The 24,495-nt window shown below is 43.5% G+C and overlaps 2 protein-coding genes across 6 annotated transcripts in view; both read left to right on the plus strand.

Annotated features, from left to right (window-relative positions):
* LOC140121060 (uncharacterized) overlaps positions 1–24,495 on the plus strand; it is a 325,444-nt gene that overhangs the window by 177,375 nt on the left and 123,574 nt on the right. Inside the window, exon 1 of one of the 2 annotated variants that reach the window (XM_072140246.1) lies at positions 18,194–18,197. The exons of the other annotated variant lie outside the window; for it this stretch is intronic. The gene's annotated coding sequence lies outside the window, so the exon portion shown is untranslated. Of the gene's footprint in view, positions 1–18,193; positions 18,198–24,495 lie in introns of those variants that run through there. 2 annotated transcript variants of the gene reach the window in all.
* TRERF1 (transcriptional regulating factor 1) overlaps positions 1–24,495 on the plus strand; it is a 71,390-nt gene that overhangs the window by 22,006 nt on the left and 24,889 nt on the right. For all 4 annotated transcript variants that reach the window (XM_072140227.1, XM_072140226.1, XM_072140224.1 and 1 more), the window contains exon 2: positions 3,082–3,164. The gene's annotated coding sequence lies outside the window, so the exon portion shown is untranslated. The remainder of the gene's footprint in view (positions 1–3,081; positions 3,165–24,495) is intronic.

Genomic DNA, 24,495 nt, shown 5'->3' on the forward strand with positions numbered 1-24,495 from the left:
TGCCTGTGCCGGATAAGCCCTTGAAGGATAGAGCATATATCCTTATTTGTTTTCATCCTTCCTCCACAATAATGAAATTGTAATAAATCAAAAATGTACCCCAAGATAGGACCATTCAAAACTGTAGCTTGCCATGCAAAAAACAAGCCCCCTCACATATTTGCTAACAGATTCGTTGGTTTTCTACCATCAAAGTAAATGCATGATAAACCAGGGACATTTATACATAGATCCAGGCATGATTGTGGTAATCTTCATATTTTTATTATCCATGGCCTCCTTCCTTCAAAAATCAACTTTTAAAATAATGCTAATGAGCCAGAAGGGATCTAGGGGCATTGCAGCAGCATAGGTTTTTAGAACAAAACGTTCTGTAATCTCTGCATGCAGTGAGCACATGGTGGGAGGGAGAAGTGCCTGTGAAGTCACAGCACGGAGGAGATCTGGTAACAACCCCCAGCCTTTCAGACTCATTAGCATAATTATAAAAGTTGATTTTAGAAAGAAGGAGGCCATGGATAACACATATAAGAAGATTACCACAGTCATGGTGCCTGGATCTATTTGTCCTTGGTTTATTATAATGGATTTTGATGGTAGATTTCCTTTAGATGGCGATATAGATTTGGGATTGCCATAATTGTGCCACAAGATCCGTACCATTGTTTGTATCGCACAGTGCAGAAGTTACAACAAAGTTAAAATTGCTGTTTTTACCATTTGGTAAAATAATGTCACAAAAAATGTATACTTATCCCATAATAAACAAGCCCTCATATAGTAAGAGCAACAGAAATGATCAAGATATAGAGATAAAAAATGGAAGAAGAAAGAAAGGATCTTTAAAGGTCCACAACTTTTTTTATCAACCACTCTATAGCCATATACAGAGGAACTTTTGGTCTCTTCGACACATGATCCATGGGGGGAGAGGGGGAGTCAACTCTTACAATGTCGGGACAACTTGTTTAAGGACCATATTAGGCTGTGTCCTTAAGGGGTTAAAGTGGACCTGTTTAATTTTAGAAAAGAATAAAAGAGAATACAGATATTCCAGAAATACTAAAAATAACTAACAGGCGAGAGCGATGAATGGGAGTTGCAGGAAAAGTAATTCCTAACTATACATTGAACTCTCCATAGATGCTGTTCTGTAGCCCACAGAACCACAATCCTTGAAAAGATGAAATTCGAATCTTTAAAATGATAGCTCTATGTGCTATAGAGTCTAAGATGACATCTGAATTGACGTCCCCCCACTACAGCCTCTAAAAGTGACTCGTCTCATCTCAAAGGGCCTGTTTTAACCAGAGGGAAGAATAAAAAGGATTTTTTTATACCCTACCCGAGGGGGCAGTTGTGCAATAAGCATGAAAGGTTATTTTTAAAGGGGTTGTACCCACTTTGCAATCCACAGGATTGGGGATAACAAGCTGATCGCTGAGGGTGGCGGCTGCTCGGACCTCCATGAGAAAGCGACTCCTAGCAATAAGAAAAGTAGGGGCCCTTATTCACTAATGGTAGGTGCAGGCACAGGTATCTCTGCCACACATAGGTATGAATGATAGTGCCGGTGTTACCTGAGCGCTGTGCTCAGCTTGTTTTCTCCTATCCACGGATAATGGGTAACTTGCAAAGTTTGTATAATCCCTCTCAAAGACCAGGACACTGCCGCAATCACATGAGCTAATGATGGAGCCGGGAGATGTTGGCTCCCCACTCCACCATAGCGCCCCCGCGCTGCTGTGTACAGCACAGGCCGGCAGGTGTTATGTGATGACGTCATTGCCTCACTTACTATAATGCCCGGGTAAGGGGTGTATCACATCAGACGGCTCAGCAGAAAAAGCTGCAGAACGCTCTATGTAATGTGCAGTATAAGATCATACAGGAAATCACATAAAGGCTTCATAGAGACAGGATCCATGATTGGCTGATATTCACATGATTCATGTACATCGCTTACAATGTAAACAGGTATCTAATCCATACTCCCATCCTTGTAGTATCTAATCCATACTCCCATCCTTGTAGTATCTAATCCATACTCCCATCCTTGTAGTATCTAATCCATACTCCCATCCTTGTAGTATCTAATCTATTGGATATCTAGCAATTTGCCTCATATCAATCCAAATTTGCACAGTTTATAATTCAGTTTGATCTCGTTGTATTTCTGTCTTATGTCTATTTATGTACCTGTTCATATGTTGCTTTATTTTATAGCCATCAATGCACCGTAGAAAATAATTTATATATATGCACATATCTTTACAACTTTAATGTTATAATCTGTCTTTCTATGTATCTATAAACTGTATCTATTAAATCTGTCTACATCATCTATCTATCTCTCTATCTATCTCTCTATCTATCTCATATCTATCTCTCTCATATCTATCTATCTATCTATCTATCTATCTATCTATCTCTCTATCTATCTCATATCTATCTCTCTCATATCTATCTATCTATCTATCTATCTATCTATCTATCTATCTATCTATCTATCTATCTATCTCCTATCTATCTCTCTCATATCTATCTATCTATCTCATATCTATCTATCTATCTCATATCTATCTATCTATCTATCTCATATCTATCTATCTATCTATCTATCTATCTCATATCTATCTATCTCATATCTATCTATCTATCTCATATCTATCTATCTATATATCTATCTCATATCTATCTCATATCTATCTATCTATCTATCTATCTATCTATCTATCTATCTCATATCTATCTATCTATCTATCTATCTCATATCTATCTATCTATCTATCTATCTCATATCTATCTATCTATCTATCTATCTCATATCTATATCATATCTATCTATCTATCTATCTATCTATCTATCTATCTATCTCATATCTATCTATCTACACGTTGTGGCATATATTTCCTGGAATTATTGTTTTATCTCCGGTAGTTTGTAGATCATTTATTGTTAGTGACTCTGACGTCTTTCCCCCTGAGTCTTCCCCTAATTATGCCGAAATCTCAGTCTTTATTTCTCATAAGTTTGTTGATTTGTAATTGTTGCTTTTCTGTATCTTCCATCCCTTACAGAATCTGAGAAGCTGATACAGAACCATGAACGTTTTCTGGAGTGTTTATGTTTCCTAGTGGATCGGATGCAGGGTCTTGTGCAGGTGATAACATTTCTTTTGTCTTTAATCTTTATTTTATCAGATATCTAAGAGTAAAATGGCAAATACCGTAGAAAACAAAAATATTGACTAAAAAATTACATTAAGGCGTTTTTATAGTGTAATGATTAGCCCAGGGGTCATAAATTCCGATTCTTCTGCAGGGTTAGTCATTAACTTTCTTATATGGCCCGACGGGAGTTATTTATTAATGTAACATGGAGCTAGAATTGTGCAGGAAAATACATATTTTTAGGTTTGTAATCAAAGTTTTTTTTAAGTAATGGATCCGTTTTAAATACTTTAAAAAAAAAAAAAAACTTTTTGTAAACATCTGTGGCATCTTTCCCTTCCAGAATTAGGGGCTAGGTTTCGACCAAATATTCACACCCCTATTATTAGCTGTTCTCTTCCTTTTATTACTTTTCTTTTCTTTTACACAAGCAATAATGGAATACAAAGGTTAAAATACAGAGAAAGTTCCCTTAATAAATGTAATAAGAGAAAAATATAAAGTTGATACCGTATTTTCCGGGCCATTAGGCGCACCGGAATATAAGGCGCAACAGTCCGATGCGCCTTATATATGTAATAATTCCATATATAAGGCGCATCGGACTATAAGGCGCAGGGTCGGGGGCGTGGCGGGGGTCCGGGGGCGGAGCGGAGACCCGACGGGACGCGACGCCGAGAAGAGACGCAGCGACGCGGGGAAGGTGAGGGGGAGGTGGAGGATGGCAGCGGACCCTACTTACATAGGTCCCCGCTACCGGAGACAGCAGATCTCCAGCGGGAACTGCAGACCACGCGGCAGAAGTTGTTCGTGCCGCGTGGTCTGCAGTTCCCACTGGAGATCTGCTGTCTCCGGTCTCCGGTAGCGGGGACCTATGTAAGTAGGGTCCGCTGCTCTCCTATAGGGCGCACCGGACCATAAGGCGCACTTTGGATTTCCAAGGAAATCCAAGGCTTTTAAGTGCGCCTTATAGTCCGGAAAATACGGGTACATTGTTTTCTATTTTTATTGATTAAAAGTTGTAATAACATCGTAATAACACAAAACTGTACAATAAAGTGACTACTTTTATAGCGTAGTGAGGGTAAAAAGAAATCTAGAGGATGCATACATAGTATAAAGTTGTTTTTTTAAGCCTATACAGGTAGTCCCCGGGTTACATACAAGATAGGGTCCGGAGGTTTGTTCTTAAGTTGAATTTGTATGTAAGTCGGAACTGTATATTTTTTAATTGAAGTTCTAGACAAATTTTTTTTTTTTGCCCCAGTGACAATTGGAGTTTCAAAATTTTTGCTGTAATTGGACCAAGGATTATCAATAAATCTTCATTACAGACACCTTACAGCTGATCATTGCAGTCTGGGACTATAGTAACATCCAGAGAGCTTCACCAGAGGTCACAGTGGGCAGAGGGGTCCGTCTGTAACTAGGGGTTGTCTGTAAGTCGGGTGTCCTTAAGTAGGGGACCGCCTGTAAACCCCCCCAAAAAGCTTAATTGATGGGAAAATCTTTCTTTTTCATCCACCTCCCACAAGCTTTTTTTTTTTTTTTTTTTAGAATTTAGTCCATAAGCTGATGACATTAAAAAAAAAAAACAGCTCACCCTACAAAATTAAAACTAAAGCTTTAAACTGCAAAACTGATGAAAAATCTGTGTATTTTTCATCCATCTCCCCCAGAAGAAACTTTGAACAATTCGGCCCATAAGTTTCAGCCGCCCCAAACTGATGCTGTTAAAAATACGACTATCCTTACAAAAAATAAACCCTGAAACAGCTAAATTGATGTGCAAAATCTGCGTGTGGCCACTTCTACCACAAGACTGGTGATGCTACAAAATATATTGTAGACTATACCTGCTATCGATCTTCATAGTATCATAGTTTATACGGTTGAAAAAAGACACATGTCCATCAAGTTCAACCAAGGAAGGGAATGGATTGCATGAGGAAGGGATTTAGGGGAAACAATTCTATATAACATAACAATCAATGTTATTTAGGTGTAAAAAGGCATCTGGACCCTTCTTGAAGCTCTCTGCTGTCCCTGCTGTGACCAGTGCCTGAGCTCAGCTACTCCACAGAGTGACAGTTCTCATAGTAAAGAAGCCCTGTCGCCTCCGGTGATTAAACCTTGTTTTCTGCAGACAGAGACAGTGCCCTTATGATTGTGGTGGAACTTTGTCACATATTCACCTCCAATTCACCTCGATGTTGTTCTTTCTTAAGTCTCACGGATCTGATTGATCAGGACACCAATTTTCTTTGCTGAACCACGACCCTTCCACCCACATCGGTATCTATAGATCCTGTCCCTGTGAATGAGAGCAAAGTCGTTTCATTTTGGTTACGAAGAGTAGAGTAGAGAGAAGACATTTTTACGTGTCACCAGGGCTTCTGAAGCAGGAAGTTATACGGGTCCTAAATGACAACACAAGAACTTGCGTGAAATGACTCAAAGGAAACGGTCGGGTGACAGGCGGCTCTGCTGTGATATAACCGTCTACAGCAAGGCCCAAAGATAGGAATCTGGTCCTCCACCTCGTCCATAATGGACTAATTTGTCATTGATCCCAGGTCCTTGAAACTGTTGCACGTCAACCCTAGATTCCCTATTGGCTAAAATCCTTGGGGCCCAGTGGTTAGTCCTATTGCTTTGAGTGTTCATGGAGTTTCTAAATAGTGTTTGCTTGGGGCTATTTATTGATTCTCTATTGAGGTTTTGGCCTTTGTCACTGCCGGCTCTGCCAGAAGTGTTTCAGGGTCACGTGACCCACTTTGACCAATCGGTGTCCTCCTGGGATCACAGGACGTCGCTTCCTTTTACTTCACTATTGATGTCTTGTGGTCCAAGGAAGCGACTAATTGGCCAATTGGGTTCTTTGACCATGACTTTACCACTGTTCCAATGGAAGTGTCAGTTACGAAGACTGGTGCCGTAGGGTGGTTTCGAGGATTCATGGAAAACCTCTTAAATTGAACGGATTAATTGTTTTTTTTAATTACCAGGTATAACTTATATACTCAAGTATAAGCCTAGTTTTTCAGCACAAAAAAAATGTGCTAAAAAACCCAAACTTGGCTTATACTCGAGTAAAAACAATATAGGTTTTACCAGGTTTTGTGGTAAAATCAGGGACCTCGGCTTATACTTGGGTCGGCTTATACTTGAGTATATACGGGTAATTACAATGATTAATAATTAAAATACATAACTCAAAACAAACAAAGACAGACCCCCCACCCACAAAACCACCACCCAAGAAAGAAGCCGTCAGGGGGAGGAAAAAAAAGAATAAATAAGTATTTAAATGGAATTATTCAATTATCCGTTGGATCAAATACCACAAACCCCATAATTTTTCCAATGTATCAATGGAAGTAATTTTTCCGCTATACATTATTTAATTCTTCCTTATCCTTTCCCGTAGTGGTGGAGATGACCGATTTTTAACAATAATTGGAATGGATTATTTCTAATTCTATGGGTTTATGACGTAGTACTGAGACACATCTGATTGGGTGACATCTTTAGTGGGGTGAAGTTCCTGTGTATCCGCCCTCCATTCTCTGTCACATCCCTGGCGCTCGCCATTACAGTCACTGTAGACACCGGCGGCAGATCTTGTGTCGCCAGAAGAGAAAAAATATTCTGACTTCAAACTGAAAGTTGAGTGCGAGTTGTGAAACTCCTTCTAAATGAGTAAATCCGAGAACCGCTCACAGAAGGCGACCGGCCCATTCAGCGCTTTATTACGGTAATGTCGCCTCCTCTTTGTTGATATTTTTCTTTTATTTCACATCTAAAATGTAACCGCTTCATGTAGCCACCGGGATAGAAAATACTATGTTATTCCCTCCAGAATCTTGCAGTAAACCCGTGGTTTGTGGTCCCCTGTTCTGCCGATCGCTGCTACCGATCACTGACCTCATATACAGTACAGGCAGGTCCCGGGTTATGTACATGATAGGTTCTGTAAGTTTGTTCTTAAGTTGAATTTGTATGTAAGTCGCAACTGTATATTTTATCATTGTAACCCCAGGCAGAATTTTTTTTTTTTCGTCTCTGTGACAATTGAATATTAAAAAAGTTGGATTGTCGTAAGAACCAAAGTTAATAATAAAGCTCCATTACAGACACCTGTGATAACTCTTACAGATGATGATTGTATCCTAAGGCTAATGTACAGTAAATTACCAACATCCAGAGGTCCGTTTGTAACTAGCGGTTACCTGTAAGTTGGGTGTTCTTAAGTAGGGGACCACCTGTAGAGGCGTACAATAGGGCTGGCTTCTAGAAGATAAACTAGAGCGCTAGCCAAGTGCTGTGCACCGCTATTTACGTCCCACAGGGCACGCCTGATCTGTCCCTTCAATTAAAGGGGTTATCCGGGTTTTAAAAATTTCTTATGGCCGGGCTGGGGAGGGCTATTTAAACATAATAAACATGTACTTACCTCCTCCAGCACCGCCGATGTCCCACACCGCGGTCCCTTCAATCCGTGCCCCTGTAAACAAAGGAGCACAAGGAGCTTCCGGTCCGCGATGTGGCCGGCTCCTCCCATCCGTCCCTATTTCTCAGCGTTGTAAGCGCTGGGAGATGGTATTGGATGGGAGCTTCTGGCCGACCGGGAGCTCCCTGAGCGCCCTTGTAATGAAACTGGCGCACAGAGAAGACCGGCCGCGGCGCGGGACATCGGCGGCGCTGGACGAGGTAAGTACATGTTTATTATTTTTAAATAGCCCTCCCCAGCCCTGCCCTCAGTAATTTTTAAAACCTGGATAACCCCTTTAAGTGGGATCAATGAACCCCCCATTCTTCTGATTGTTCGTCGTCCATGTAGTTGGGCTCCACGATTGTGATTTCCTATTCTTTAGAGAACAATTAAATAACAATTAAACTTGAACCAACCCCTTTACCTTACATTTTGTGTGATATGAGGTAATTTACTAATATACATCTAGTAATAGTTCTGCTCTGCTTTCTTGATATGTAAAGTGAAGCCTCCTGTACTTTTACCTCATCAGCCAGACATTCCTGTCCATAAAATGGCCGCAGATGGAGGGTCATGTGATCCCTAACTGTCATGAACAATCACCCTGCCAGGACCTTAATCTTATATTCATGAATACTATCATAAGGTCCTGGCAGGGTGATTGCTCATAAACCAATTGAGTTCACATGACCCTTTGAGGTCAAATGTTAAATTCCGAAAATCTGAAGCCTCATAAAGTTGGACTACCCTGGTCACGCCTCTAGAAGACCATTGAGGAAACGGTTTCAGTTTGCCCAGTGGTGTCCAACCCCTTTAATGCTAAATCTTCTCTTTGATTACATAGATTCTGCGTCTGCAGTTACGGTTTCCCGTGTCTACACAGAGTCCACTGCTTACACGCCCCACAGTGACTTGCCAAATAGTTGGTTGGTCTGGAGGCCAAATTGATCGGGCATTGGTAACCCCTCATGACATGGGACATTGGTGTAGATCAATGTTTCTAGCCATTAATTGACTTGAAAGATTATTAGGAGAATGGCAGCGGGTAACATCTGTAAGGACTGGCGCCCAGATCTCCCATAAAAAGTTCTGTGAAGTAGATGTAATGTGTATTCTCTCACGCTGGATTTGGGATTACATAAGCATGAGATAAACTGGAAAAGCTGGTTGCCTTTAAGCAGTGAACTTGACTCGTCTGGTTCACCGTGTGGAATGAAAGCGATTTCTGTTTATTCTTCTGTGTAACAACCGCCATCTCGTGCTACAATCCTGGAAAATCGGCCTCATGGTCCGCGCCTATAGGGGAACATTTGTGGATTCATATAGGACCGAGAAAGAAAAGACATGACGGTTTACACAGCAGAGCAAAGATACTTCCTCATTAGGTCGGCTCAATGTAGCAAATGTTCTGTAAATTTATCTCTGTCCCAGCCACTATCCTCATCTTGCTCGGTGGCTGGGAGAAGGGGGTGTTGTCATTGACAACTCTGTCATATACACAGGGCCGGCGTTAGGGGGCTGCAAACTGGGCAATTGCCCAGGGCCCCCTGTCTTAAAGGGCCCCCCTGCATATGGACTTTTGTTAGCTGGGGATGTATGGCTACTTTAATACTCCTTGGGTGAATGCCCCGGGGTAAGATGCTGATTATCTATCTCCTGTCTATACATCCATCATCTATCTGTCTAGTTATCATCTCCTATAATATGTCTATTTCTTATCTATTTATCTGTCTACAGAACCATTTATCTATCCATCTATCAATTGATCTTCTATCTCTCTTCCACTGTCTGTATCTCTCCCTCATAACTATCTATTTTCCAGCTATCTATATATAATCTACTTTACCGTATATAGTTGACCCAAGTATAAGCCGAGGCCCCTAATTTTGCCACAAATAATTGGGAATACTTATTGACTCAAGTATAAGCCGAGGGTGGGGAATTCATTGGTCACAGCCTCCCCAAGTAATGAAATGCCCTGCAGCAGAGCCCCTAGCAATAAAATGCCTCATCCAGCCCTCCCAAATAATGAAACACCCTTTAGCCCCCCTGAAATGTGCTGAAGCCACCCCCCCATGATGAAATGACCAACAGTGCCCCCCCCCCCCCCCAATGCTGAAATACCCTGTAGCCCCCCTTACCGATAGGATGCCTTGCAGGAAGTCTATGAAATGTCCTGCAGCCAGCCCCCCATCTATGAAATGTCCTGCAGCCACCCCCCCCATCTATGAAATGCCCTGCAGCCAGCCCCCCCATCTAAGAAATGCCCTGCAGCCAGCCCCCCATCTATGAAATGTCCTGCAGCCAGCCCCCCATCTATGAAATGTCCTGCAGCCACCCCATCTATGAAATGCCCCCCCCCCCCCCCCCGGTCTATGAAATGCCCTGCAGCAACCCCCCCCCCCCCCATCTATGAAATGCCCTGCAGCCAGCCCCCCCCCCCATCAATGAAATGCCCTGCAGCCCCCATCTGTCCATCTACTATAACATTTTCCTACAGCCTCATATCACAGGTACTTACCTACTACTGCGTGTAACTACAAAGTGTCCCATTCTCATTGTCACAAGATTTTGGAAAAGAACTTTTATAGGTGAATGGGAGAGATTCAATATAAAAGAGGGAATTCTAGAAGTTTCCTGGCTTTAAATGGACACTATGGGGCACATTTACTTACCTGGTCCGCGGGTTCACAGAAAGTGCATTGTCCGTGTATAATGTCCTGTGCTGTGATTCACTAAGATCGTGCGCCCGATATCCTGCATGTGTCGCTTCCCCGCTCAGGTCCCCGGAGTTCACCTTCTTCTTCCTGGTGCATGTAAGTGCTTGTCTTGCGACACAATTGGAAAGTTAAATCCCGCGCTCAGTCCAAATCAGTCAGACGGCACGCTCCCTAATTTATGCCGCATGGAAGCAGCGTAGCTGCGCCAAAATCCGATCACGTTCGACACAATCCTAGCGCAGACCCCTGTTAAATACCTGTGCAAGCCGCGTAATCCCCGAAAAAGACGAACAGTCCGAGGAAAGTGCGATCCGCGACCCTTAGTAAATAAGCCCCATCCACCGATTCTTTGCCTCATTTAATTACATGGTCCCCGGAAGTTCACAGAAAGTGCATTGTCCGACGATAATGCACATCTGCCGCGATTCTCTAAGATTGTACGCCCGATATCCTGCATGTGTCGCTTCCCCCCTCTGGTCCGACAGAGTCTAATATCTTTTTCGTAGTGCATGTAAGTGCATTAGCTTGCAACACAATTTGAAAGCTTAATCCTAATTATTCGGACCGTCCGACGGCACGCCCCTCCATTTGTGTCGCATGGAAGCAGCGCAGCTGTGCCAAAATCCCAGCGCAGACACCTGTTAAGTACCTGTCACAGCCGTGTAATCCCCGAAAAAGGCGCACAGTCAGACGAAAGTGACTCAGTGTACTTGATTTACAATCCTTCATCCTGGTGGTAGATTTCCTATAAGACTTCGCCCCTCCCCTTTTTCTAGACTGCTTTTCAGCAGTAGTCAGGAGCCAAAACTTAAACAATTATGTCCTATCCCTTTATATTTTCTGAGAATTTGGGACACGTGTGAGAAAATTACCAAGCACCAATATATTTCCTGAACACGCCTGACTATACAGCTGGCAGCGCGCCAGATAGATAATCTCTGGAAAGCAGAGATAACTTGACAAGGCTTGTGGACATAGGTGTTAATGTAAAAACCTGTGCGGTACTTTTCCTTTTTCATCCGAGTACAGTCTAATCTGGGTCTGTGGAGGATTTGTGGAGTCTCCAAGGAACAGTGAACTTTACACAAGACATTGAACTGGGAGGTTATTGTATCTGATCCCCGCAGACTTCGTTATGTCGCGGTGTCCTGCAGGGTTTGTATACATAAAGGATAAGGAAAAGAAAAAAATGTAACAATACAGGCAGTCCCCGGGTTACATACAAGATAGGGTCTGTAGGTTTGTTCTTAAGTTGAGTTTGTATGTAAGTCGGAACCGTATACTTTATCATTGTAATCCCAGTCAAAAAATTTTTGGTCTCTGTGACAATTGGATTTTAAAACTTTCGGATTGCAAGGATAAACAATAAATCTTAATTACAGACGCCTGTGATATCTGTTACAGCTGATTATTGTAGCCTAGGACTAAAGTACAGTAAATTACCAATATCCAGAGGTCCGTTTGTAACTAGGGGTCGTATGTAAGTCAGGTGTTCTTAAGTAGGGGACCGCCTGTAATAACAATTTAATGTCGTCTGTAGGAGGTCTGTGTTGATTTAAAGGGAGTGTAATGGGACCAAAGTGCCTCCCAATCCAAATATAGAGCTATGTAGAGGCTGTCACGGTTGCTCCTGCGACCCACATCTCCGTGGTGGCTGGCCTCACTTACCTCTCCACGCTTCTGCTCCCGTCCCGGCTTCCCAGCACACGCATACCCGTTCCCTAGGACGCCCACGTTGTCGCTCACAAATTCAAAGGGCCAGCGCACCGCTGATTGGTGCTGACCACTTCCCGGGATTGTTTAAAAGCCGGCTTCTCCCAGCATCCCCCACCGGATCTCTGCGCTCTATGCCTCAGAGAACGCTATTACCTGTGACCTGTTCCCGTGTATTCATAGTATCATAGTTTATACGGTTGAAAAAAGACTCTTGTCCATCAAGTTCAACCAAGGAAGGGAAGGGTTTGGATGAGGAAGGGATTTAGGGGAAACAATTCTATATAACATAACCATCAATGTTATTTAGGTGTAAAAAGGCATCTAGACCCTTCTTGAAGCTCTCTGCTGTCCCTGCTGTGACCAGCGCCTGAGCACGGCTATTCCACAGATTGACAGTTCTCATAGTAAAAAAGCCCTGTCGCCTCCGGTGATTAAACCTTGTTTTCTCCAGATGGAGACAGTGCCCCCTCGTCATTTGATTTGATGTAATCTGAAACAACTTACCACCATATTTTTTGTATGGACCATTCATATATTTATATAAATTAATCATGTCCCCTCGTAGTCGTCTCTATACCAGACTAAATAAATCTAGTTGTTTTAATCTTTCCTCATAACTGAGACCCTCCGTACCCCTTATCATTTTTGTGGCTCTACGTTGAACCCTCTCCAGCTCCAGGGCCTCCTTTTTATGGACCGGTGCCCAGAACTGGACGGCATATTCCAGGTGAGGCCTAACCAGTGCCTTGTACAGTGGTAATATTACATCCCTATCCCCAGAGTCCATACCACAAATGATACATGACAAGATCTTACTGGCTTTAGAGGCAGCTGATTGACATTGCATTCTGTTATTCAATTTATGCTCTACTAGTACCCCCAGGTCCTTCTCAACAAGGGACTCTCCCAGATTTACCCCCCAAGAACATATTTTTCCTTTAGATTATTAGCCCCCAGGTGCATATCCTTACATTTATACATTGACCTCCCGTTGTGACCCCGGACCTGTTACCGATTTCGCTCCTCCACTGCCAGCCCGGACATCCTGCTCTGTCATTGACCCTGAACCTTTGCCGCCTGTCTTGACCGCCTGCCTGTCCCAGACCACAAGATTGCCTGCTGACTTTGTACCTCGCCGTGGCTGCCACAGTAGACAAGTCGCACCTGTGGAACGACCTGGTGTCCAACCGGCTTTGTGGCGGGCCCTGGTGAAAACTGGGTGCCACTTAGACTCCGCTCCCGGTGTCGGCTTGTGTCATCATCCACGGTGGTCCAGAGGGTCCTCTACCCCAGAAGCCTGACTGAGGCCTTTAATAAGAGGAAAAATACACCTTTGTGACCAAAAACTCATGGAGCAATGCCGAGATAATCATATTTTTTATATTATATTTGCATAGGCAAATCCGCCTGCAAGTGCAATGTGGGCGGACCCAATTTCCCGACAGAAATCTGCAAGTGCTCTAAGTTTAATATGGAGTCTCTCTGCAATGCTGACTCTAAAGCCATGATTGAGAATTTTAGCTTCTGCCTCTGTCATGAATCTGAAAAATTCAGTCCCGCCCCTAGTGCACTTGCAGGCTGATTCGAATATCTATCAAAAGATGATTAGCTCTGCATCGTTTCATGAGTTTGTGGTAACAAAATTTACATAATGCGCACATAAGAAATGTAAATAATATTTTGGTACAAAAAAAAAAAAATCAACATTTTAAATATTTAGATTTACCAAAAAGCAGCCCACACCACAAAAAACAAGACTCCAAACAGCAAATAAGTAGAAATAAAAAAATCAAGAGTAAAAATTGTGGTGGTGGTGGTCTTCCTTTAGAAGCCATCAAGTGACAGTTATGGAGCGTCTTTTCTTATAACTCTTTGCTCCGCTGGAGCAGGTACAGTCTCTACAAGAGTGTTCAGGGAACAACACACGCAGAATTACCGGTAGCCAGTTTTTGTGATGTGTATTTCAGTATACAAACAGACTATATTTCAAAATTATTTTATATGTACCCCCCCCAAAAAAAAAAGTCCAAAACACAAAAAAACAAGCCCTCAAACATCAACCTCTCCATATCCACTGTGCATTGTGCAGTGAGCTGCTCTATCCCCTCTCTTCTGTGTGCTTTGTTATTTTACTCTTACTCAGAATAGAAGGGGCTGTAGAGTAGTTCAATGCAGAGAGCAATGTGAGGACTCTTAACGAAGTCCAGCTACAATCCTGGATTATAAGTCAATGTCCCGTCATTCTGGGTTTGCACAAAGCACAGTTGGGATTCTATGCGCACATATTAGGTTCTATGTCCTCCTTATCCATAGAGGAGACCGAAAAAGGTTTTTTATTTTTATTTTTGTGATTACATATCCATTTACTTTATAGTTTTGTTTTCTTCACTGACTTCCCTTTTTCACCCTCTCACCCCATTTCGTTCCTCGCGCTCTGACCTATTTTATCTAGCGCGCTCCCTGTTCTTTCACCTCATTCAAAGTAAATTCACAGAAGTGCAAAGCAAGGTCAGGAGGAAGGGCACAGCCACCTAAACAGCGGTTAGAGGTAGAAAATGATTAGGTATAACAACAGTAGAAGGTAAAAAGTCAAAATAAATACATTTTTTTTCCCATTGACTCTTTTTTCTTATTTAAGTGAAAGGGAATCTATCAGTTCCCCTTGGTGACACAAAGTATCTGCTCAGCTCCTCTTGCTCTACAACCTTCTGCTAATAGAATACAATATACAATCTTCTCCTCCTGCTCTATAACATGCTGCCTGCAGATAGGAAACTATGTACAATCTTCTTTGCTCCTCCTGCTCTATAGCCTGCTGTCTGCTGCTAAAACACTATATAAAATCTGCTCAGCTCCTCCTGCTCTATAACATGCTGCCTGCTGATAGGACACTATATACAATCTGCTCAGCTCCTCCTGCTCTATAACATGCAGCCTGCAGATGTGACACCATTTACGATCTGCTCATCTCATCCTGCTCTATAACATACTGCCTGCAGATAGGTCACTATGTACAATCTGCTCATCTTATCCTACTCTATAACATGCTGCCTGCAGATAGGATACTATATACAATCTGCACAGCTCCTCCTGCTCTATAACATGCTGCCTGCAGATAGGACACTATGTACAATCTGCTCAGCTCCTCCTGCTCTATAACATGCTGCCTGCAGATAGGACACTATGTACAATCTGCTCAGCTCTTCCTGCTCTATAACATTCTGCCTGCAGATAGGACACCATTTCCAATATGCTCAGCTAATTCTGCTCTATAACATGCTGCTTGTAGATAGGACACTATGTATAATCTTCTCAGCTCCTCCTGCTCTATAGCATGCTGCTTGTAGATAGGACACTATGTACAATCTACTCAGCTCCTCCTGCTCTATAACATTTACTTACCCGTTTATTGAAGTCCACAGAAAGTGCATTGTCCGTGTATAATGCTCTGTGCCGCGATTCACTAAGACCGTGCGCCCGATATCCTGCAAGTGTCACTTCCCCGCTCAGGTCCCCGGAGTTCACCTTCTTCCTCCAGGTGCATGTAAGTGCTTGATCTTGCGACACAATTTGAAAGTTAAATCCCGCGCTCAGTCCGAATCAGTCGGAACGTCCAACGACACAATCCCCAGTTAAATACCTGTCACAGCCGTACAAATCCCAAAGACGTTGGATAATCCGACGGAAGTACGGCCGCGGACCCTTAGTAAATGAGCCCTTACGTATAATCTGCTCAGCTCCTCCTGCTCTATAACATGCTGCCTCCGGATAGGACACATTGTAGTGTGCAGTTTCAGGTTTTATCAATAAAGGGAGACACACGGGACCTCCTATCACTGGAATTAAATACTTGTTGTGTGACTGGTTTTCTCTCCATGATGACACAACTGCCTCCCAGACTCCATATTGTTTACAAAAGGGAAACAGTACTGATGGTAATGAGGATGTTCGGTGAACGTGTGAGCACACGGATCTGATTTCCATGGATAGCGCCGTCCTCTGGGAAAGAGACCATTTCACAACAAATTAATTCTGTTATATGATTCATAAAACCCAACCCTTGTGTCACATTATCAGGACAATTCAGCTCCTGCACCGCCCCCAACGTCTCTGATTGGCCACTGGAGTCACATGATCACTTAGTCACATGATCGCACAGTCACATGACGCACTAGCAGCATTAATCCATAGGGGATCCATATCCATAGGGGTAAGTAGTAGTACAAAAATGTCACCTACAAGGTAATAACTATATCTACTTACAGTATAGATCACCCACCTGACACCACCTGCATTGTGGGATATCGCAGTCTGTCAGTATACACAGGGGCATAACTAATCACCCATGGGCCCCAGGGAAAATGCTTCCCTTGGGCCCTGACATAGCGCTTCCCATCAGAACTTTTTAGCAGCTCACACGACCCATTGATACAGGACTTAGAGCCCGGGTGTTGCCAGTAGCTGCAAAAATAAGGCTATGTGAGGGATGCCTATATAATGGTAGCTTAGATACAGCAACTCTATGTGAGGTGGATGACTATATAATGCAGCTTAGATACAGCATCTTAGCTCCATTTAAGGTGGATACCTATTTAATGGCAGCTTAGATACAGCATCTCGGCTCTATGTGAGGTGGATGACTATATAATGCAGCTTAGATACAGCATCTCGGCTCTATGTGAGGTGGATGACTATATAATGGTAGCTTAGATACAGCGGTTCAGCGCTATGTGAGGTGGATGGCTATATAATGGTAGCTTAGATACAGCGGTGCAGCGCTATGTGAGGGATGCCTATATAATGGTAGCTTAGATACAGCGGTTCAGCGCTATATCAGGTGGATGCCTATATAATGGTAGCTTAGATACAGCGGTTCAGCGCTATATCAGGTGGATGCCTATATAATGGTAGCTTAGATACAGCGGTTCAGCGCTATATCAGGTGGATGCCTATATAATGGTAGCTTAGATACAGCAGTTCAGCTGACTCCTGACTTTAAATGGTTTATGATCCCCTAGAGCAGCGGTGGCGAACCTGTGGCACGGGTGCCAGAGGTGGCACTCAAAGCCCTTTCTGTGGGCACCCAGGCCTTCACCCCAACACAGAGTTTGCCAGCTAGCGCTCAAGGCTTCCTACTGTGATGCAATACAGCCCAGGACGTGCCAAGCTCAGCGCTATTTTAAAGTGACATCCTTGACTGCCAGGACTACGGGAGGAGCAGGAAGGGTTGGATAGGGATGGATTGTCATTGGAGCTCCTGCTCTGGGTCCCCTGATCCTTCCTCTTCAGGAGACCCTGGGGGGAAGCTACAATCCAAATTTCTCCATCATCATTGTATTGGATAACTCAGGAGGCCAATTCAATTAAAACCTGTGATACAGTAGGGATCAATAAGTTACTGCTTAAATTGTCATGTTGGCACTTTGCGACATATGAGTGGGTTTTGGTTGTAGTTTGGGCACTCTGTCTCTAAAAGGTTCTCCATCACTGCCCTAGAGGGAGGGGGGATTTGGCAACTCCTGACATAAACCTCAGGGCACTGAGAAAAGTTGAAGGACTTAAGATACTTAAAGGGAATCTGTCATCAGGAGCCCCTTTTCTGCCTCCCCCATGCTCCCATAGACTATTGTGTGCACACTACTAAAGTGTTTTTATAATAAAACAGGTTTTTTTCTACAAAAAGAAAAGTTAGATGAAAGTTTACCTTTCTCTCTGCACAGCAGTGTCCCCTGGGAGTGGCCAGTGAGAAGCGGTTCCTCCGCCCCCGCCCTCGGGAAACGGCTCAGTCATGTGTCTGTGTCACATAGGAGGGATTTGTGTGTTCTTTTTTTCTCTGAAATAGAAGCATGACGGATCGGTGTCCCAAGGGTGGGGGGGGGAGGCGGAGGAACCGCTTCTCACTGGCCCCTCCCATGGGACTTGGGACACAGCTCTGCATACAGCAAGGTAAACTTTCATCTAACTTATCGTTTTATCGAAAAAAATCCAGTTTTATTATAAAAACACTTTGGCAATGTGCACACTATTCTCTATGGGGACATGGGGGAGCCAGAGAACGGGCTGCTGATGACAGGTTCCCTTGTCTGTCAACTTGTAGGTCCGGTCACGACTACTAACTCTATTCATTTCACTATAATTTTTTTTTTTTAATTTCCTTGTAATTCTGATCTATATGCAAATCACAAAGCAGACGCATGAATTCTACCATCTCCGTGGTCAGACAGTGTGAGGGAGAGGCTCCGGAAATGTGAAGAGGAAGTGTAAGCGAAGTTTTTCTGATAGAGGCGAAAATAAACAGGATCGACCAATCCGATTCATTCTGTGTAACTCTTAAAGGGATTTTATCATTCTTTATCTACAGGAAAGCTTATAAATGTCTAATGAAGGGGGGGGGGGGGTAGCTGAATGGGGGACCACCAGGGGTCAGACACTAAACCCCTATCCTGTGTTGTCCTGGGACCAGGATCGGCTGGTCCTATAAGAGGTTCTGGGCGATCCAGGAGAGAGGTAGGCGTGCTAGGAGAGATGTGGGCGGGGGCCGGGGTCACGATCCGGCAGGCACCCGGAGGTGCATCTCCGGACCACTTACCACAGGCCGTGGCAAAGCCCTGCAGGGACCGTGCATCCCCGGACCACTTACCACAGGCCGTGGCGAAGCCCTGCAGGGACCGCGCATCCCCGGACCACTTACCACAGGCCGTGGCAAAGCCCTGCAGGGACCGTGCATCCCTGGACCACTTACCACAAGCCGCGGCAAAGCCCTGCATTCCCGGGCCCCTGAACGTCATGGGCCCCGTAGCAGCCGCTACCGCTGCTACGGTGCTAGTTACGCCACTGCTCATACACATCATTGCAACCACCTCTGACCACAATAATGAAGGCCCCCGCCCCCCTGTGTGAACATCTTCTGTGGGAGCATCTTCTTTACATCCGCCCCTTCTCCATTTAAGGTCTAATAGACCGATGTAGACAGTACGGTCATCCGTTGCGACCCCTGTTTTAATGGTTGGTGGTCGGACCTCCATGGGATCAGACACTTAACCTTATCCTATGGATAGGTAGTCATTTTTTTGGTGGGACTTCCCCTGTAATTAAAATTCAGGTTCTGACTTTTTTTTTTAATTTTACTGTAGGGCCTGATTGAATAGCATGTGGGGAGATTCACCTAAATACATTGGGAGTAACAAGATGGCTTTGTCTTGTGGGCAGCGAGCCTCCACTTTGTGGATAGAAACTGTGATCCCACCTACTGATATGTAAAAAGTTAGCAATAAGGAGCTCACAGTTCAGCCTCCCTGACTGTATACTTATAGTGTAGGGTGAGAGGATCATCATGGAGCATCCCCCCAGCACACAGAGATTGGCTTGTCATGTAATTGTGTTCCGAGGCATCATGGGATTGATAGTAAGCAGAGGGGCAGAGAAGGCAGCAACATTTAAAGGGGATTATTTATAGTGAGACATATTACGTATCTTGTGGTTCTGGTATTTTTGATTGTGGGTAGCAGAGAATATCGTGAGGATTAAACCTGTGTCAGAGGGTTAACAACCTGTCATCTGCCCGAAACATAAAAGAGGAATACAGGTTATTTAAAGGGGTTTTCACACCAAAGACATAAGTGCAATGACTGTTGGACTAAACATCCCCTTTAATGCCGCACATGAATATAGGACCAATGCTTCACCTCTAATGGGACTGTGAGAGATCTCCCTTCGGGGTGACCCATAGAGTTGGTTGTGGGAGTCTAAAATACATCATGTGTAGCTCTGGGATTAGCTGGTAAGACAACCCCTTTAAGTGACAACCAACTACAAAAATATCCAACAGTAGGAAGGATTTTTTTTCTCAGTCTTAAAAAAGAATTAGAAAAATGAGCGCCGGTTTATCTGCATAGTTGTCGCTGCCGAATCGGCGTTTACAGAGAAACGGCACAACATAGATTTCTAGGAAAAAATCTCAAGTTTTGTTGTTTTATGTTATTTTACTGAAAGGATAGACCTCAGGGCATATAAAACACCCCCTCAGGGCTGACGGGGCAAACACCCGGCTTCACATAATAACCGGTTAGGGTTGTCACCAGGCCAAATTTTTCGGACTGGGATAGGTTGACTAAAATTGTTATTTTAAAAAAATATATATATTTTTTTTAGTTTCTATGTATGTTATAATAATAATCTTTATTTCTATAGCGTCATCATATTCCGCTTTACAAATCATAGGGGACATATACAAATATAATATTACATTACACAGTACAAACCGTCATATGGAACAATAGTATGTCCCCATTTCTCTAGGTAATCCCCCAACCTTCTCTTTTCTACCCAAATTTAATGGAATTTATTTGTTTTTCGTACCCCTTTATTTTTGAGTAACGTTGTAGCTGATATCACCCCCTCCTGCAACTGATATTTTTGAGGTGCGCCCATTTTTGTAGCTGATATTTTTAAGTACCGCTTCCTCTCGTAGCTAATATTTTTGAGTACTGCCCCCTATTGTACCTGTTTTCTTTTGACTACTTTCTCCTCTTGTAACCAATTTTTTTTGAGTACCACCCCCTTTTGTAGTTGATATTTTTTTTGAGTACCGCCCCTTCTTGTAGCCAATATCTTTTTAGTACTGCCCCCTATCTGTTTTTTTTTAGTACTTTCTCCTTTTGTAACCAATTTTTTTTAGTACCACCCCTTCTTGTAGTTGATATTTTTGGGTACCACCCCCTTTTGTAGTTGATATTTTTTTGAGTACCGCCCCCTCTTGTAACAGATATTTTTGAGTATCGCCCCCTCTTGTACCAGATATTTTTGAGTACCGCCCCTTCTTGTAGACGATATTTTTAAGTACCACCCCTTTTTGTAGCCAATTTTTTGTTAGTACCGCCCCATTCTCGTAGCCAATATTTTTGAATACCACTCCCTCTTGTAGTTGATATTTTTGAGTACCGTCTCTTCTTATATCTGATATTTTTGAGTACCGCTCCCTATCGTAACTGATATTACTGAGTACTGCTCCCTATCGTAGTTGATATTTTTGAGTACCGCCCCCAATTTGTAGCTGATATTTTCGAGTACCACCCCCTATCGTAGCTGATATTTTTGAGTACCGCCCCCAATTTGTAGCTGATATTTTCGAGTACCGCCCTCTATCGTAGCTGATATTTTTGAGTACCGCCCCCAATTTGTAGCTGATATTTTCGAGTACCGCCCTCTATCGTAGCTGATATTTTTGAGTACCGCCCCCAATTTGTAGCTGATATTTTTGAGTACCGCCCCCTATCGTAGCTGATATTTTTGAGTACCACCACCTATCGTAGCTGATATTTTCGAGCACCGCTCCCTACTGTAGCGGGTATTTTTTATTTTTAAAGGTGGTCTATTTAAGAGTCTTATCACAAGATGGAGCAGCAGAAATCAAAATTTCGGGTGCGCCTCCTATTCCATCACAGAAAATCGAAGCTCAATTGAGCACAGGAGTTTATCTTAGGGGGAGAAGACCCTTGAGCAGCCAGGGCCACACAAACAGAAGAAGGTATAAGGAGAGCAGACAAGTGACATAGTCAGGGGGAGCACCGTGCGCTCATCCGATCCCATGGAAGTGTTTGTTAGATGGAATTACTGAGGTGTGGTAACCTTTCTGCTGCCAGCTGAAAACTCGGGTGAGCCAACTCATACAGAGGGAGAACATTTCCTTGATAATCGAGGTACTTGAATTAAAGAGAACTTTAAAGGAAGGAATTTTGGCAGCGGGTTACAATCATGTGTGTCCTTAACCCTCTAAGCCCCAGGCAATACATCACAGTCATCAAAAAGTTGCAGGTAGCAATTCACATTCATCATGAATAGGATGTCCTGTTCCCTTCCTTCTCCTCCTCCTTGTTCATTCTGGATTCTCTGGATGTCATTATATAGAAGTCTGTGGAGAGGGAGAAAAAGAGCTGTAGTTGACAGCCTGCTAAATAGGAAGCTTCTATCTCACCACAAGTGCTTTATTCACATTACTTTTCTGTAATGCCCTGCGTGATCCTGCTATTTCTTCTGAGGTGGAAGACCTATGGAGCAGATGAGCTACTTGTGCATTAGTGTATGGGAGACATTGGGGCAGATTTACTTACCCGGTCCATTCGCGATCCAGCCGCGCATTCTCTGCGGTGGATTCGGGTCCGGCCGGGATTCATTAAGGCAGTTCCTCCGCCGTCCACCAGGTGGCGGTGCTGCGCTGAAGTCCCCAGAATGCACTCAAGTTCACCGGCCTATTCCTAGTGAAGGTAAGTGCAAGCTCCGCAACACTTTTTATTTTTTTAAATGCGGTGGTTTTTCCTAATCCGTCAGGTTTTCGTTCGGCACTGATAACATTAAGGACCTTGGGAAAGCTGGATTGCATGGTGCTTGCAGTTCATAAACAGATTACATGGAGCTGTCTGCACTGTTCAAACAGGACTAATCAACCTGAACCTGAGCAACCTACATCATTCTCTGGAGCAGTGCATAAGTAATGTAAGAGGAAAAGCGCCGAGCCAGGCAAAGGAGCGACAGAGCCTCATTATCATAATGTTTTAATAGATTTTTCAGCAAAACCACTCAGCTCAGGGATTAAACAAGATATGTCTCTGCATCAGTGTAGCTACAGCATTCTCAAGGTATGTTTGCTTCATAATGCATCAAATAAAATGGTAGATTTTCTTTAAGTAAGCCGGGTCAGCTGAGATGGAGAGGACTCAGGAACAGTAATGAGTTCCCAGCTGTACTGGCCACTACCCGGCCTCCTGCACCAATAATCATAACTGATGGAAGAGCTTATTGGACTCTGACTGTCAGTAGGGCTTAACTCGAGACTTGAAAGGCTACATGTGGCCGGTCTGCTGTGGGTTGTGTCACCCCTCTTACTGGTTTTTAGTTGAGATAAATGTGGCTGCACATTATGTACATGCTCAGTAATTACTCCACTACAGATCAGAGAAAAAAGACACCGGGAAAGAATCGACGCTCTAGAGCAGTGGTGGCGAACCTATGGCACGAGTGCCAGAGGTGGCACTCAGAGCCCTCTCTGTGGGCACTCAGGCCATCACCAGAGATGACTCCAGGTATCTTCCTGCAGTCCCAGACAGCCCAGGACTTGCTGTGCACAGAGCTATTTTAAAGTGACAGCTCTACCTGGGACTATTTTCTGCTTTATTGGTGTCCTCAGGGTGCTGGTATCAATGAAAGCTGTGACAGAGAAGGGAGTATAAATTACAAATTACATTTCTGTGTTGGCACTTTGTGATAAATAAGCGGGTCTTTGTTGTAGTTTGGGCACTCGGTCTCTAAAAGGTTTGCCATCACTGCTCTAGAGTGTCCTAGAAACCAGGACGGTGGAGTCGGAGTCGGTGACCATTTTGGTGGAGTCAGATTTGGAGTCGGAAGTTTGTCTTACCAACTCCACAGCCCTGAAAAACCCAGGACTATAACATTGAGAAGTTTGCCAAGTAGTTACATTGACCTAAAACTGTGATGTAATATAGTACTAATATACTATAATATAGTTATATAATATACTAATATAGTTATCTGTCCCGCAGCAGCTAACCCCCCGTGTGAGAATACGCCCCAGCTCCTCACACTCATGACTCTTCCCCAGTACAATAGGTTTCATCTATTCCTGTATGTACGAAACAATGTATATATTCAACCACGGATGTCTACTCTATCTCCATTATAGAGAGGTTACATACATTCGGGTTACACGTGACAGGAAACGCTGATCTATACCTCAACAGGAAATCTAGAATTAACATAGAGATTCATTTTGAGGCAATAAACTTGAAGTATCTCACTCCTAGAGTTCTGCTCGGCGAGAAGAGTTTCAGTTTTCTATATATATATATATATGACCATGTGCACACTAAAGCTTATGTGTTGTGACAAGACATATCCCTTTAACTGGGCTTTGTGAGAAATCTTAAGGCTAGGTCTTCAATAAGAGATTGGTGAAGGTCCGAATCGCAACAGTCCAACCAGTCGGATTGAATGGTCATAAGACTGCGCTACAACCTCTTGACTGTATATTTGGCACAGCGCCGTACATTTTTTTTGTGGCTGTGTCTAGTATTGCAGCTCCGTTCTATGCACTTGAATGAGGCTACAGTAAGAGGTGTTGGTGGTACGCGCCAGCATCAAGACCTGCATGCACTGCTACCCAGACTCCTGCACCAATGAACATAACTGATGGAAGTGCTAATTTGACTCTGACTGTCAGCAGGGTTTGGGCCGCAGCTTCAGTATTGACAAGCCACATGTGACCCATCGGCCGTGGCTGTGCACCTCTGTTCCAGGCATTTAGGTGAGATGCTTCAATACTTATGCTTCACTTTATGTACATGCTCAGTAGTGAAGCTTCTCCAATACAGATCAGAG

Source organism: Engystomops pustulosus, chromosome 3 (assembly GCF_040894005.1).
Source record: "Engystomops pustulosus chromosome 3, aEngPut4.maternal, whole genome shotgun sequence".
Classification (NCBI taxonomy): Eukaryota; Metazoa; Chordata; class Amphibia; order Anura; family Leptodactylidae; genus Engystomops; species Engystomops pustulosus.